At 53.1% G+C, this 13,481-nt stretch overlaps 14 non-coding genes across 14 annotated transcripts; all 14 read right to left on the bottom strand.

Annotated features, from left to right (window-relative positions):
• Positions 1–45: 45 nt before the first annotated feature.
• Positions 46–118, bottom strand: trnat-ugu (transfer RNA threonine (anticodon UGU)). The gene has a single exon. It is a non-coding gene; the product is annotated as a tRNA-Thr (tRNA).
• Positions 119–1,128: 1,010 nt separating this feature from the next.
• Positions 1,129–1,201, bottom strand: trnat-ugu (transfer RNA threonine (anticodon UGU)). The gene has a single exon. It is a non-coding gene; the product is annotated as a tRNA-Thr (tRNA).
• Positions 1,202–1,967: 766 nt separating this feature from the next.
• trnat-cgu (transfer RNA threonine (anticodon CGU)) lies at positions 1,968–2,040 on the bottom strand. The gene has a single exon. It is a non-coding gene; the product is annotated as a tRNA-Thr (tRNA).
• Positions 2,041–3,861: 1,821 nt separating this feature from the next.
• On the bottom strand, positions 3,862–3,934 carry trnat-cgu (transfer RNA threonine (anticodon CGU)). The gene has a single exon. It is a non-coding gene; the product is annotated as a tRNA-Thr (tRNA).
• A 982-nt stretch (positions 3,935–4,916) lies between these two features.
• On the bottom strand, positions 4,917–4,989 carry trnat-ugu (transfer RNA threonine (anticodon UGU)). Its single transcript has one exon. It is a non-coding gene; the product is annotated as a tRNA-Thr (tRNA).
• Positions 4,990–5,755: 766 nt separating this feature from the next.
• On the bottom strand, positions 5,756–5,828 carry trnat-cgu (transfer RNA threonine (anticodon CGU)). The gene has a single exon. It is a non-coding gene; the product is annotated as a tRNA-Thr (tRNA).
• A 983-nt stretch (positions 5,829–6,811) lies between these two features.
• On the bottom strand, positions 6,812–6,884 carry trnat-ugu (transfer RNA threonine (anticodon UGU)). Its single transcript has one exon. It is a non-coding gene; the product is annotated as a tRNA-Thr (tRNA).
• A 766-nt stretch (positions 6,885–7,650) lies between these two features.
• Positions 7,651–7,723, bottom strand: trnat-cgu (transfer RNA threonine (anticodon CGU)). The gene has a single exon. It is a non-coding gene; the product is annotated as a tRNA-Thr (tRNA).
• A 982-nt stretch (positions 7,724–8,705) lies between these two features.
• trnat-ugu (transfer RNA threonine (anticodon UGU)) lies at positions 8,706–8,778 on the bottom strand. The gene has a single exon. It is a non-coding gene; the product is annotated as a tRNA-Thr (tRNA).
• Positions 8,779–9,544: 766 nt separating this feature from the next.
• trnat-cgu (transfer RNA threonine (anticodon CGU)) lies at positions 9,545–9,617 on the bottom strand. The gene has a single exon. It is a non-coding gene; the product is annotated as a tRNA-Thr (tRNA).
• A 982-nt stretch (positions 9,618–10,599) lies between these two features.
• On the bottom strand, positions 10,600–10,672 carry trnat-ugu (transfer RNA threonine (anticodon UGU)). Its single transcript has one exon. It is a non-coding gene; the product is annotated as a tRNA-Thr (tRNA).
• Positions 10,673–11,438: 766 nt separating this feature from the next.
• On the bottom strand, positions 11,439–11,511 carry trnat-cgu (transfer RNA threonine (anticodon CGU)). Its single transcript has one exon. It is a non-coding gene; the product is annotated as a tRNA-Thr (tRNA).
• A 982-nt stretch (positions 11,512–12,493) lies between these two features.
• Positions 12,494–12,566, bottom strand: trnat-ugu (transfer RNA threonine (anticodon UGU)). Its single transcript has one exon. It is a non-coding gene; the product is annotated as a tRNA-Thr (tRNA).
• Positions 12,567–13,332: 766 nt separating this feature from the next.
• On the bottom strand, positions 13,333–13,405 carry trnat-cgu (transfer RNA threonine (anticodon CGU)). The gene has a single exon. It is a non-coding gene; the product is annotated as a tRNA-Thr (tRNA).
• Between the last annotated feature and the right edge of the window lie 76 nt (positions 13,406–13,481).

Here is a 13,481-nt window from a genome sequence, read left to right on the forward strand (position 1 = left end):
ATTTGAAGAACACAGCGCTCCTCAGCGTCATACCACAAGACTGAGAGGCCCCAGTGAGATTTGAACTCACGACCTCTGGTTTACAAGACCAGTGCTCTAACCGCTGAGCTATGGAGCCAGGCGCCAGGTTGCTCAGCGGAACTTGGCTGACTGGTTAACACTGGCTGAGTCAGAACGCTTGGGACACAGGTTCCAATCGACCCTCGCGTCACCGTCTGAACGGTTTGAACATTCTCCCCGTGGGTTTGCTCCGGCTGCTCCGTTTACAAAGATGTGCAGCTTCTGCGGGATTGGCCACGCTTCATTGTCCCATTGTGTACGGTGATTGTGCGGGCTCGATGGATTAGTCAGCATTCAATGTACAACGATGCAGTGTGCGGAATGGGTCTGGGTAGACTGCTCTCTGCAGGTCGGTGTTGACGAGATTAGAATAAATTAGATTGGCGACAGTGTGGAAACAGGCCCTTCAGCCCAACAAGTCCACATCAACCCACCCAGACCCGTTTCTCTCTGAATAATGTACCTACGACTAGGGGCAATTTAGAATGGCCAATTCACACGACTTGCACGTCTTTAGACAGTGGGAGCGAACCGGAGCAAACCCACGCAGACTCTGGGCGAATGTGCAAACACGACACAGACAGTCCCCTAAAGCTGGAATCGTGACTGCGTCCCTAGTGCTGTGAGGCAGCAGTGCGAACCACTGAGCGGCTAGTTGGGCGGAATGGCCTGTTTCCAAACTGGAGGGATTCTATGCTTCTGTGATAGCTGAGAATCACCGGGAGACATGATTGGGAATGGTCATTCGGTCGCTTGGAGTGACTGAGGTCAGCGATCTCAAACTTTAATCGGTTCAGCGATCTCAAACTTTAATCGGTGAACACACACAGCCCCGTTCTTTGCCTGCAGAAGAAAGAAGTTGCAGGAAAACCTGCTCACCTGGTCGGAGACGAGAAATGAGAGGCGTTTCAGACATCAATTCCCAAAAGCAGCAGCTATGAGTCCAACAGGAGCGCCACCCGCCCCGCCGGTGGACGCTCGTGCTTCCAAGAAGCCGGTTGGACGACAAACGGGCGAGGAGCAATTTGAAGAACACAGCGCTCCTCAGCGTCATACCACAAGACTGAGAGGCCCCAGTGAGATTTGAACTCACGACCTCTGGTTTACAAGACCAGTGCTCTAACCGCTGAGCTATGGAGCCAGGCGCCAGGTCGCTCAGCGGAACTTGGCTGACTGGTTAACACTGGCTGAGTCAGAACGCTTGGGACACAGGTTCCAATCGACCCTCGCGTCACCGTCTGAACGGTTTGAACATTCTCCCCGTGGGTTTGCTCCGGCTGCTCCGTTTACAAAGAAGTGTAGCTTCTGCGGGATTGGCCACGCTTCATTGTCCCATTGTGTACGGTGATTGTGCGGGCTCGGTGGATTAGTCAGCATTCAATGTAGAATGATGCAGTGCGCGGAATGGGCCTGGGTAGATTGCTCTCTGCAGGTCGGTGTTGACGAGATAAGAATATATGAGATTGGTGACAGTGTGGAAACAGGCCCTTCAGCCCAACAAGTCCAAACTGTTTCCAAACTGGAGGGATTCTGTGCTCCTGTGATATCTGAGAATCACCGGGAGACATCATCGGTCAGCGATCTCAAACTGAAATCGGTGAACACACACGGCCCCGTTCTTTGCCTGCAGAACAAAGAAGTTTTTGGATTTCAACTGAACGCTGTAAGTGACAAAAGCAGAAGTTGCAGGAAAGCTCAACTTGACAAAAGTAGCAGCTCTCAGTCCAACAGGGTTATTCGGGAGCGCGTCGCGTACCTCTGGTGTTTGGGGGTGAAAACTCGCCCTTCCTCAGAAGCCGCTTGGACCATAAACAGGCGTTGAGCGATTCGAACATGGTACTCGTCAGTCGCATACCAAACATTGAAACTGACTGCGGGCTGGCCTGGCAAAGAGGATAAATGCGATGAGGCCCCAGTGAGATTTGAACTCACGCCCTCTGGTTTACGAGACCAGCGCTCTAACCGCTGAGCTATGGAGCCGGGCGAGCGGCCGCCGCGAACCTTTGGCTGATTGGGTAACAGCCCTCGCGTCACCGTCTGGACAGTTTGAACACTCTCTCTCCCCGTGCGCGCGTGGGTTTGCTCCGGCTGCTCCGGTTACAGAGATGTGCAGCTTCTGCGGGATTGGCCATGCTTCATTGTCCCATTGTGTACGGTGATTGTGCGGGCTCGATGGATTAGTCAGCATTCAATGTACAACGATGCAGTGTGCGGAATGGGTCTGGGTAGACTGCTCTCTGCAGGTCGGTGTTGACGAGATTAGAATAAATTAGATTGGCGACAGTGTGGAAACAGGCCCTTCAGCCCAACAAGTCCACATCAACCCACCCAGACCCGTTTCTCTCTGAATAATGTACCTACGACTAGGGGCAATTTAGAATGGCCAATTCACACGACTTGCACGTCTTTAGACAGTGGGAGCGAACCGGAGCAAACCCACGCAGACTCTGGGCGAATGTGCAAACACGACACAGACAGTCCCCTAAAGCTGGAATCGTGACTGCGTCCCTAGTGCTGTGAGGCAGCAGTGCGAACCACTGAGCGGCTAGTTGGGCGGAATGGCCTGTTTCCAAACTGGAGGGATTCTATGCTTCTGTGATAGCTGAGAATCACCGGGAGACATGATTGGGAATGGTCATTCGGTCGCTTGGAGTGACTGAGGTCAGCGATCTCAAACTTTAATCGGTTCAGCGATCTCAAACTTTAATCGGTGAACACACACAGCCCCGTTCTTTGCCTGCAGAAGAAAGAAGTTGCAGGAAAACCTGCTCACCTGGTCGGAGACGAGAAATGAGAGGCGTTTCAGACATCAATTCCCAAAAGCAGCAGCTATGAGTCCAACAGGAGCGCCACCCGCCCCGCCGGTGGACGCTCGTGCTTCCAAGAAGCCGGTTGGACGACAAACGGGCGAGGAGCAATTTGAAGAACACAGCGCTCCTCAGCGTCATACCACAAGACTGAGAGGCCCCAGTGAGATTTGAACTCACGACCTCTGGTTTACAAGACCAGTGCTCTAACCGCTGAGCTATGCAGCCAGGCGCCAGGTCGCTCAGCGGAACTTGGCTGACTGGTTAACACTGGCTGAGTCAGAACGCTTGGGACACAGGTTCCAATCGACCCTCGCGTCACCGTCTGAACGGTTTGAACATTCTCCCCGTGGGTTTGCTCCGGCTGCTCCGTTTACAAAGAAGTGTAGCTTCTGCGGGATTGGCCACGCTTCATTGTCCCATTGTGTACGGTGATTGTGCGGGCTCGGTGGATTAGTCAGCATTCAATGTAGAATGATGCAGTGCGCGGAATGGGCCTGGGTAGATTGCTCTCTGCAGGTCGGTGTTGACGAGATAAGAATATATGAGATTGGTGACAGTGTGGAAACAGGCCCTTCAGCCCAACAAGTCCAAACTGTTTCCAAACTGGAGGGATTCTGTGCTCCTGTGATATCTGAGAATCACCGGGAGACATCATCGGTCAGCGATCTCAAACTGAAATCGGTGAACACACACGGCCCCGTTCTTTGCCTGCAGAACAAAGAAGTTTTTGGATTTCAACTGAACGCTGTAAGTGACAAAAGCAGAAGTTGCAGGAAAGCTCAACTTGACAAAAGTAGCAGCTCTCAGTCCAACAGGGTTATTCGGGAGCGCGTCGCGTACCTCTGGTGTTTGGGGGTGAAAACTCGCCCTTCCTCAGAAGCCGCTTGGACCATAAACAGGCGTTGAGCGATTCGAACATGGTACTCGTCAGTCGCATACCAAACATTGAAACTGACTGCGGGCTGGCCTGGCAAAGAGGATAAATGCGATGAGGCCCCAGTGAGATTTGAACTCACGCCCTCTGGTTTACGAGACCAGCGCTCTAACCGCTGAGCTATGGAGCCGGGCGAGCGGCCGCCGCGAACCTTTGGCTGATTGGGTAACAGCCCTCGCGTCACCGTCTGGACAGTTTGAACACTCTCTCTCCCCGTGCGCGCGTGGGTTTGCTCCGGGTGCTCCGGTTACAGAGATGTGCAGCTTCTGCGGGATTGGCCATGCTTCATTGTCCCATTGTGTACGGTGATTGTGCGGGCTCGATGGATTAGTCAGCATTCAATGTACAACGATGCAGTGTGCGGAATGGGTCTGGGTAGACTGCTCTCTGCAGGTCGGTGTTGACGAGATTAGAATAAATTAGATTGGCGACAGTGTGGAAACAGGCCCTTCAGCCCAACAAGTCCACATCAACCCACCCAGACCCGTTTCTCTCTGAATAATGTACCTACGACTAGGGGCAATTTAGAATGGCCAATTCACACGACTTGCACGTCTTTAGACAGTGGGAGCGAACCGGAGCAAACCCACGCAGACTCTGGGCGAATGTGCAAACACGACACAGACAGTCCCCTAAAGCTGGAATCGTGACTGCGTCCCTAGTGCTGTGAGGCAGCAGTGCGAACCACTGAGCGGCTAGTTGGGCGGAATGGCCTGTTTCCAAACTGGAGGGATTCTATGCTTCTGTGATAGCTGAGAATCACCGGGAGACATGATTGGGAATGGTCATTCGGTCGCTTGGAGTGACTGAGGTCAGCGATCTCAAACTTTAATCGGTTCAGCGATCTCAAACTTTAATCGGTGAACACACACAGCCCCGTTCTTTGCCTGCAGAAGAAAGAAGTTGCAGGAAAACCTGCTCACCTGGTCGGAGACGAGAAATGAGAGGCGTTTCAGACATCAATTCCCAAAAGCAGCAGCTATGAGTCCAACAGGAGCGCCACCCGCCCCGCCGGTGGACGCTCGTGCTTCCAAGAAGCCGGTTGGACGACAAACGGGCGAGGAGCAATTTGAAGAACACAGCGCTCCTCAGCGTCATACCACAAGACTGAGAGGCCCCAGTGAGATTTGAACTCACGACCTCTGGTTTACAAGACCAGTGCTCTAACCGCTGAGCTATGGAGCCAGGCGCCAGGTCGCTCAGCGGAACTTGGCTGACTGGTTAACACTGGCTGAGTCAGAACGCTTGGGACACAGGTTCCAATCGACCCTCGCGTCACCGTCTGAACGGTTTGAACATTCTCCCCGTGGGTTTGCTCCGGCTGCTCCGTTTACAAAGAAGTGTAGCTTCTGCGGGATTGGCCACGCTTCATTGTCCCATTGTGTACGGTGATTGTGCGGGCTCGGTGGATTAGTCAGCATTCAATGTAGAATGATGCAGTGCGCGGAATGGGCCTGGGTAGATTGCTCTCTGCAGGTCGGTGTTGACGAGATAAGAATATATGAGATTGGTGACAGTGTGGAAACAGGCCCTTCAGCCCAACAAGTCCAAACTGTTTCCAAACTGGAGGGATTCTGTGCTCCTGTGATATCTGAGAATCACCGGGAGACATCATCGGTCAGCGATCTCAAACTGAAATCGGTGAACACACACGGCCCCGTTCTTTGCCTGCAGAACAAAGAAGTTTTTGGATTTCAACTGAACGCTGTAAGTGACAAAAGCAGAAGTTGCAGGAAAGCTCAACTTGACAAAAGTAGCAGCTCTCAGTCCAACAGGGTTATTCGGGAGCGCGTCGCGTACCTCTGGTGTTTGGGGGTGAAAACTCGCCCTTCCTCAGAAGCCGCTTGGACCATAAACAGGCGTTGAGCGATTCGAACATGGTACTCGTCAGTCGCATACCAAACATTGAAACTGACTGCGGGCTGGCCTGGCAAAGAGGATAAATGCGATGAGGCCCCAGTGAGATTTGAACTCACGCCCTCTGGTTTACGAGACCAGCGCTCTAACCGCTGAGCTATGGAGCCGGGGCGAGCGGCCGCCGCGAACCTTTGGCTGATTGGGTAACAGCCCTCGCGTCACCGTCTGGACAGTTTGAACACTCTCTCTCCCCGTGCGCGCGTGGGTTTGCTCCGGCTGCTCCGGTTACAGAGATGTGCAGCTTCTGCGGGATTGGCCATGCTTCATTGTCCCATTGTGTACGGTGATTGTGCGGGCTCGATGGATTAGTCAGCATTCAATGTACAACGATGCAGTGTGCGGAATGGGTCTGGGTAGACTGCTCTCTGCAGGTCGGTGTTGACGAGATTAGAATAAATTAGATTGGCGACAGTGTGGAAACAGGCCCTTCAGCCCAACAAGTCCACATCAACCCACCCAGACCCGTTTCTCTCTGAATAATGTACCTACGACTAGGGGCAATTTAGAATGGCCAATTCACACGACTTGCACGTCTTTAGACAGTGGGAGCGAACCGGAGCAAACCCACGCAGACTCTGGGCGAATGTGCAAACACGACACAGACAGTCCCCTAAAGCTGGAATCGTGACTGCGTCCCTAGTGCTGTGAGGCAGCAGTGCGAACCACTGAGCGGCTAGTTGGGCGGAATGGCCTGTTTCCAAACTGGAGGGATTCTATGCTTCTGTGATAGCTGAGAATCACCGGGAGACATGATTGGGAATGGTCATTCGGTCGCTTGGAGTGACTGAGGTCAGCGATCTCAAACTTTAATCGGTTCAGCGATCTCAAACTTTAATCGGTGAACACACACAGCCCCGTTCTTTGCCTGCAGAAGAAAGAAGTTGCAGGAAAACCTGCTCACCTGGTCGGAGACGAGAAATGAGAGGCGTTTCAGACATCAATTCCCAAAAGCAGCAGCTATGAGTCCAACAGGAGCGCCACCCGCCCCGCCGGTGGACGCTCGTGCTTCCAAGAAGCCGGTTGGACGACAAACGGGCGAGGAGCAATTTGAAGAACACAGCGCTCCTCAGCGTCATACCACAAGACTGAGAGGCCCCAGTGAGATTTGAACTCACGACCTCTGGTTTACAAGACCAGTGCTCTAACCGCTGAGCTATGGAGCCAGGCGCCAGGTCGCTCAGCGGAACTTGGCTGACTGGTTAACACTGGCTGAGTCAGAACGCTTGGGACACAGGTTCCAATCGACCCTCGCGTCACCGTCTGAACGGTTTGAACATTCTCCCCGTGGGTTTGCTCCGGCTGCTCCGTTTACAAAGAAGTGTAGCTTCTGCGGGATTGGCCACGCTTCATTGTCCCATTGTGTACGGTGATTGTGCGGGCTCGGTGGATTAGTCAGCATTCAATGTAGAATGATGCAGTGCGCGGAATGGGCCTGGGTAGATTGCTCTCTGCAGGTCGGTGTTGACGAGATAAGAATATATGAGATTGGTGACAGTGTGGAAACAGGCCCTTCAGCCCAACAAGTCCAAACTGTTTCCAAACTGGAGGGATTCTGTGCTCCTGTGATATCTGAGAATCACCGGGAGACATCATCGGTCAGCGATCTCAAACTGAAATCGGTGAACACACACGGCCCCGTTCTTTGCCTGCAGAACAAAGAAGTTTTTGGATTTCAACTGAACGCTGTAAGTGACAAAAGCAGAAGTTGCAGGAAAGCTCAACTTGACAAAAGTAGCAGCTCTCAGTCCAACAGGGTTATTCGGGAGCGCGTCGCGTACCTCTGGTGTTTGGGGGTGAAAACTCGCCCTTCCTCAGAAGCCGCTTGGACCATAAACAGGCGTTGAGCGATTCGAACATGGTACTCGTCAGTCGCATACCAAACATTGAAACTGACTGCGGGCTGGCCTGGCAAAGAGGATAAATGCGATGAGGCCCCAGTGAGATTTGAACTCACGCCCTCTGGTTTACGAGACCAGCGCTCTAACCGCTGAGCTATGGAGCCGGGCGAGCGGCCGCCGCGAACCTTTGGCTGATTGGGTAACAGCCCTCGCGTCACCGTCTGGACAGTTTGAACACTCTCTCTCCCCGTGCGCGCGTGGGTTTGCTCCGGCTGCTCCGGTTACAGAGATGTGCAGCTTCTGCGGGATTGGCCATGCTTCATTGTCCCATTGTGTACGGTGATTGTGCGGGCTCGATGGATTAGTCAGCATTCAATGTACAACGATGCAGTGTGCGGAATGGGTCTGGGTAGACTGCTCTCTGCAGGTCGGTGTTGACGAGATTAGAATAAATTAGATTGGCGACAGTGTGGAAACAGGCCCTTCAGCCCAACAAGTCCACATCAACCCACCCAGACCCGTTTCTCTCTGAATAATGTACCTACGACTAGGGGCAATTTAGAATGGCCAATTCACACGACTTGCACGTCTTCAGACAGTGGGAGCGAACCGGAGCAAACCCACGCAGACTCTGGGCGAATGTGCAAACACGACACAGACAGTCCCCTAAAGCTGGAATCGTGACTGCGTCCCTAGTGCTGTGAGGCAGCAGTGCGAACCACTGAGCGGCTAGTTGGGCGGAATGGCCTGTTTCCAAACTGGAGGGATTCTATGCTTCTGTGATAGCTGAGAATCACCGGGAGACATGATTGGGAATGGTCATTCGGTCGCTTGGAGTGACTGAGGTCAGCGATCTCAAACTTTAATCGGTTCAGCGATCTCAAACTTTAATCGGTGAACACACACAGCCCCGTTCTTTGCCTGCAGAAGAAAGAAGTTGCAGGAAAACCTGCTCACCTGGTCGGAGACGAGAAATGAGAGGCGTTTCAGACATCAATTCCCAAAAGCAGCAGCTATGAGTCCAACAGGAGCGCCACCCGCCCCGCCGGTGGACGCTCGTGCTTCCAAGAAGCCGGTTGGACGACAAACGGGCGAGGAGCAATTTGAAGAACACAGCGCTCCTCAGCGTCATACCACAAGACTGAGAGGCCCCAGTGAGATTTGAACTCACGACCTCTGGTTTACAAGACCAGTGCTCTAACCGCTGAGCTATGGAGCCAGGCGCCAGGTCGCTCAGCGGAACTTGGCTGACTGGTTAACACTGGCTGAGTCAGAACGCTTGGGACACAGGTTCCAATCGACCCTCGCGTCACCGTCTGAACGGTTTGAACATTCTCCCCGTGGGTTTGCTCCGGCTGCTCCGTTTACAAAGAAGTGTAGCTTCTGCGGGATTGGCCACGCTTCATTGTCCCATTGTGTACGGTGATTGTGCGGGCTCGGTGGATTAGTCAGCATTCAATGTAGAATGATGCAGTGCGCGGAATGGGCCTGGGTAGATTGCTCTCTGCAGGTCGGTGTTGACGAGATAAGAATATATGAGATTGGTGACAGTGTGGAAACAGGCCCTTCAGCCCAACAAGTCCAAACTGTTTCCAAACTGGAGGGATTCTGTGCTCCTGTGATATCTGAGAATCACCGGGAGACATCATCGGTCAGCGATCTCAAACTGAAATCGGTGAACACACACGGCCCCGTTCTTTGCCTGCAGAACAAAGAAGTTTTTGGATTTCAACTGAACGCTGTAAGTGACAAAAGCAGAAGTTGCAGGAAAGCTCAACTTGACAAAAGTAGCAGCTCTCAGTCCAACAGGGTTATTCGGGAGCGCGTCGCGTACCTCTGGTGTTTGGGGGTGAAAACTCGCCCTTCCTCAGAAGCCGCTTGGACCATAAACAGGCGTTGAGCGATTCGAACATGGTACTCGTCAGTCGCATACCAAACATTGAAACTGACTGCGGGCTGGCCTGGCAAAGAGGATAAATGCGATGAGGCCCCAGTGAGATTTGAACTCACGCCCTCTGGTTTACGAGACCAGCGCTCTAACCGCTGAGCTATGGAGCCGGGCGAGCGGCCGCCGCGAACCTTTGGCTGATTGGGTAACAGCCCTCGCGTCACCGTCTGGACAGTTTGAACACTCTCTCTCCCCGTGCGCGCGTGGGTTTGCTCCGGCTGCTCCGGTTACAGAGATGTGCAGCTTCTGCGGGATTGGCCATGCTTCATTGTCCCATTGTGTACGGTGATTGTGCGGGCTCGATGGATTAGTCAGCATTCAATGTACAACGATGCAGTGTGCGGAATGGGTCTGGGTAGACTGCTCTCTGCAGGTCGGTGTTGACGAGATTAGAATAAATTAGATTGGCGACAGTGTGGAAACAGGCCCTTCAGCCCAACAAGTCCACATCAACCCACCCAGACCCGTTTCTCTCTGAATAATGTACCTACGACTAGGGGCAATTTAGAATGGCCAATTCACACGACTTGCACGTCTTTAGACAGTGGGAGCGAACCGGCGCAAACCCACGCAGACTCTGGGCGAATGTGCAAACACGACACAGACAGTCCCCTAAAGCTGGAATCGTGACTGCGTCCCTAGTGCTGTGAGGCAGCAGTGCGAACCACTGAGCGGCTAGTTGGGCGGAATGGCCTGTTTCCAAACTGGAGGGATTCTATGCTTCTGTGATAGCTGAGAATCACCGGGAGACATGATTGGGAATGGTCATTCGGTCGCTTGGAGTGACTGAGGTCAGCGATCTCAAACTTTAATCGGTTCAGCGATCTCAAACTTTAATCGGTGAACACACACAGCCCCGTTCTTTGCCTGCAGAAGAAAGAAGTTGCAGGAAAACCTGCTCACCTGGTCGGAGACGAGAAATGAGAGGCGTTTCAGACATCAATTCCCAAAAGCAGCAGCTATGAGTCCAACAGGAGCGCCACCCGCCCCGCCGGTGGACGCTCGTGCTTCCAAGAAGCCGGTTGGACGACAAACGGGCGAGGAGCAATTTGAAGAACACAGCGCTCCTCAGCGTCATACCACAAGACTGAGAGGCCCCAGTGAGATTTGAACTCACGACCTCTGGTTTACAAGACCAGTGCTCTAACCGCTGAGCTATGGAGCCAGGCGCCAGGTCGCTCAGCGGAACTTGGCTGACTGGTTAACACTGGCTGAGTCAGAACGCTTGGGACACAGGTTCCAATCGACCCTCGCGTCACCGTCTGAACGGTTTGAACATTCTCCCCGTGGGTTTGCTCCGGCTGCTCCGTTTACAAAGAAGTGTAGCTTCTGCGGGATTGGCCACGCTTCATTGTCCCATTGTGTACGGTGATTGTGCGGGCTCGGTGGATTAGTCAGCATTCAATGTAGAATGATGCAGTGCGCGGAATGGGCCTGGGTAGATTGCTCTCTGCAGGTCGGTGTTGACGAGATAAGAATATATGAGATTGGTGACAGTGTGGAAACAGGCCCTTCAGCCCAACAAGTCCAAACTGTTTCCAAACTGGAGGGATTCTGTGCTCCTGTGATATCTGAGAATCACCGGGAGACATCATCGGTCAGCGATCTCAAACTGAAATCGGTGAACACACACGGCCCCGTTCTTTGCCTGCAGAACAAAGAAGTTTTTGGATTTCAACTGAACGCTGTAAGTGACAAAAGCAGAAGTTGCAGGAAAGCTCAACTTGACAAAAGTAGCAGCTCTCAGTCCAACAGGGTTATTCGGGAGCGCGTCGCGTACCTCTGGTGTTTGGGGGTGAAAACTCGCCCTTCCTCAGAAGCCGCTTGGACCATAAACAGGCGTTGAGCGATTCGAACATGGTACTCGTCAGTCGCATACCAAACATTGAAACTGACTGCGGGCTGGCCTGGCAAAGAGGATAAATGCGATGAGGCCCCAGTGAGATTTGAACTCACGCCCTCTGGTTTACGAGACCAGCGCTCTAACCGCTGAGCTATGGAGCCGGGCGAGCGGCCGCCGCGAACCTTTGGCTGATTGGGTAACAGCCCTCGCGTCACCGTCTGGACAGTTTGAACACTCTCTCTCCCCGTGCGCGCGTGGGTTTGCTCCGGCTGCTCCGGTTACAGAGATGTGCAGCTTCTGCGGGATTGGCCATGCTTCATTGTCCCATTGTGTACGGTGATTGTGCGGGCTCGATGGATTAGTCAGCATTCAATGTACAACGATGCAGTGTGCGGAATGGGTCTGGGTAGACTGCTCTCTGCAGGTCGGTGTTGACGAGATTAGAATAAATTAGATTGGCGACAGTGTGGAAACAGGCCCTTCAGCCCAACAAGTCCACATCAACCCACCCAGACCCGTTTCTCTCTGAATAATGTACCTACGACTAGGGGCAATTTAGAATGGCCAATTCACACGACTTGCACGTCTTTAGACAGTGGGAGCGAACCGGCGCAAACCCACGCAGACTCTGGGCGAATGTGCAAACACGACACAGACAGTCCCCTAAAGCTGGAATCGTGACTGCGTCCCTAGTGCTGTGAGGCAGCAGTGCGAACCACTGAGCGGCTAGTTGGGCGGAATGGCCTGTTTCCAAACTGGAGGGATTCTATGCTTCTGTGATAGCTGAGAATCACCGGGAGACATGATTGGGAATGGTCATTCGGTCGCTTGGAGTGACTGAGGTCAGCGATCTCAAACTTTAATCGGTTCAGCGATCTCAAACTTTAATCGGTGAACACACACAGCCCCGTTCTTTGCCTGCAGAAGAAAGAAGTTGCAGGAAAACCTGCTCACCTGGTCGGAGACGAGAAATGAGAGGCGTTTCAGACATCAATTCCCAAAAGCAGCAGCTATGAGTCCAACAGGAGCGCCACCCGCCCCGCCGGTGGACGCTCGTGCTTCCAAGAAGCCGGTTGGACGACAAACGGGCGAGGAGCAATTTGAAGAACACAGCGCTCCTCAGCGTCATACCACAAGACTGAGAGGCCCCAGTGAGATTTGAACTCACGACCTCTGGTTTACAAGACCAGTGCTCTAACCGCTGAGCTATGGAGCCAGGCGCCAGGTCGCTCAGCGGAACTTGGCTGACTGGTTAACACTGGCTGAGTCAGAACGCTTGGGACACAGGTTCCAATCGACCCTCGCGTCACCGTCTGAACGGTTTGAACATTCTCCCCGTGGGTTTGCTCCGGCTGCTCCGTTTACAAAGAAGTGTAGCTTCTGCGGGATTGGCCACGCTTCATTGTCCCATTGTGTACGGTGATTGTGCGGGCTCGGTGGATTAGTCAGCATTCAATGTAGAATGATGCAGTGCGCGGAATGGGCCTGGGTAGATTGCTCTCTGCAGGTCGGTGTTGACGAGATAAGAATATATGAGATTGGTGACAGTGTGGAAACAGGCCCTTCAGCCCAACAAGTCCAAACTGTTTCCAAACTGGAGGGATTCTGTGCTCCTGTGATATCTGAGAATCACCGGGAGACATCATCGGTCAGCGATCTCAAACTGAAATCGGTGAACACACACGGCCCCGTTCTTTGCCTGCAGAACAAAGAAGTTTTTGGATTTCAACTGAACGCTGTAAGTGACAAAAGCAGAAGTTGCAGGAAAGCTCAACTTGACAAAAGTAGCAGCTCTCAGTCCAACAGGGTTATTCGGGAGCGCGTCGCGTACCTCTGGTGTTTGGGGGTGAAAACTCGCCCTTCCTCAGAAGCCGCTTGGACCATAAACAGGCGTTGAGCGATTCGAACATGGTACTCGTCAGTCGCATACCAAACATTGAAACTGACTGCGGGCTGGCCTGGCAAAGAGGATAAATGCGATGAGGCCCCAGTGAGATTTGAACTCACGCCCTCTGGTTTACGAGACCAGCGCTCTAACCGCTGAGCTATGGAGCCGGGCGAGCGGCCGCCGCGAACCTTTGGCTGATTGGGTAACAGCCCTCGCGTCACCGTCTGGACAGTTTGAACACTC

The sequence above is a fragment of the Hemiscyllium ocellatum genome, unplaced genomic scaffold, assembly GCF_020745735.1.
Source record: "Hemiscyllium ocellatum isolate sHemOce1 unplaced genomic scaffold, sHemOce1.pat.X.cur. scaffold_1329_pat_ctg1, whole genome shotgun sequence".
Classification (NCBI taxonomy): domain Eukaryota; kingdom Metazoa; phylum Chordata; class Chondrichthyes; order Orectolobiformes; family Hemiscylliidae; genus Hemiscyllium; species Hemiscyllium ocellatum.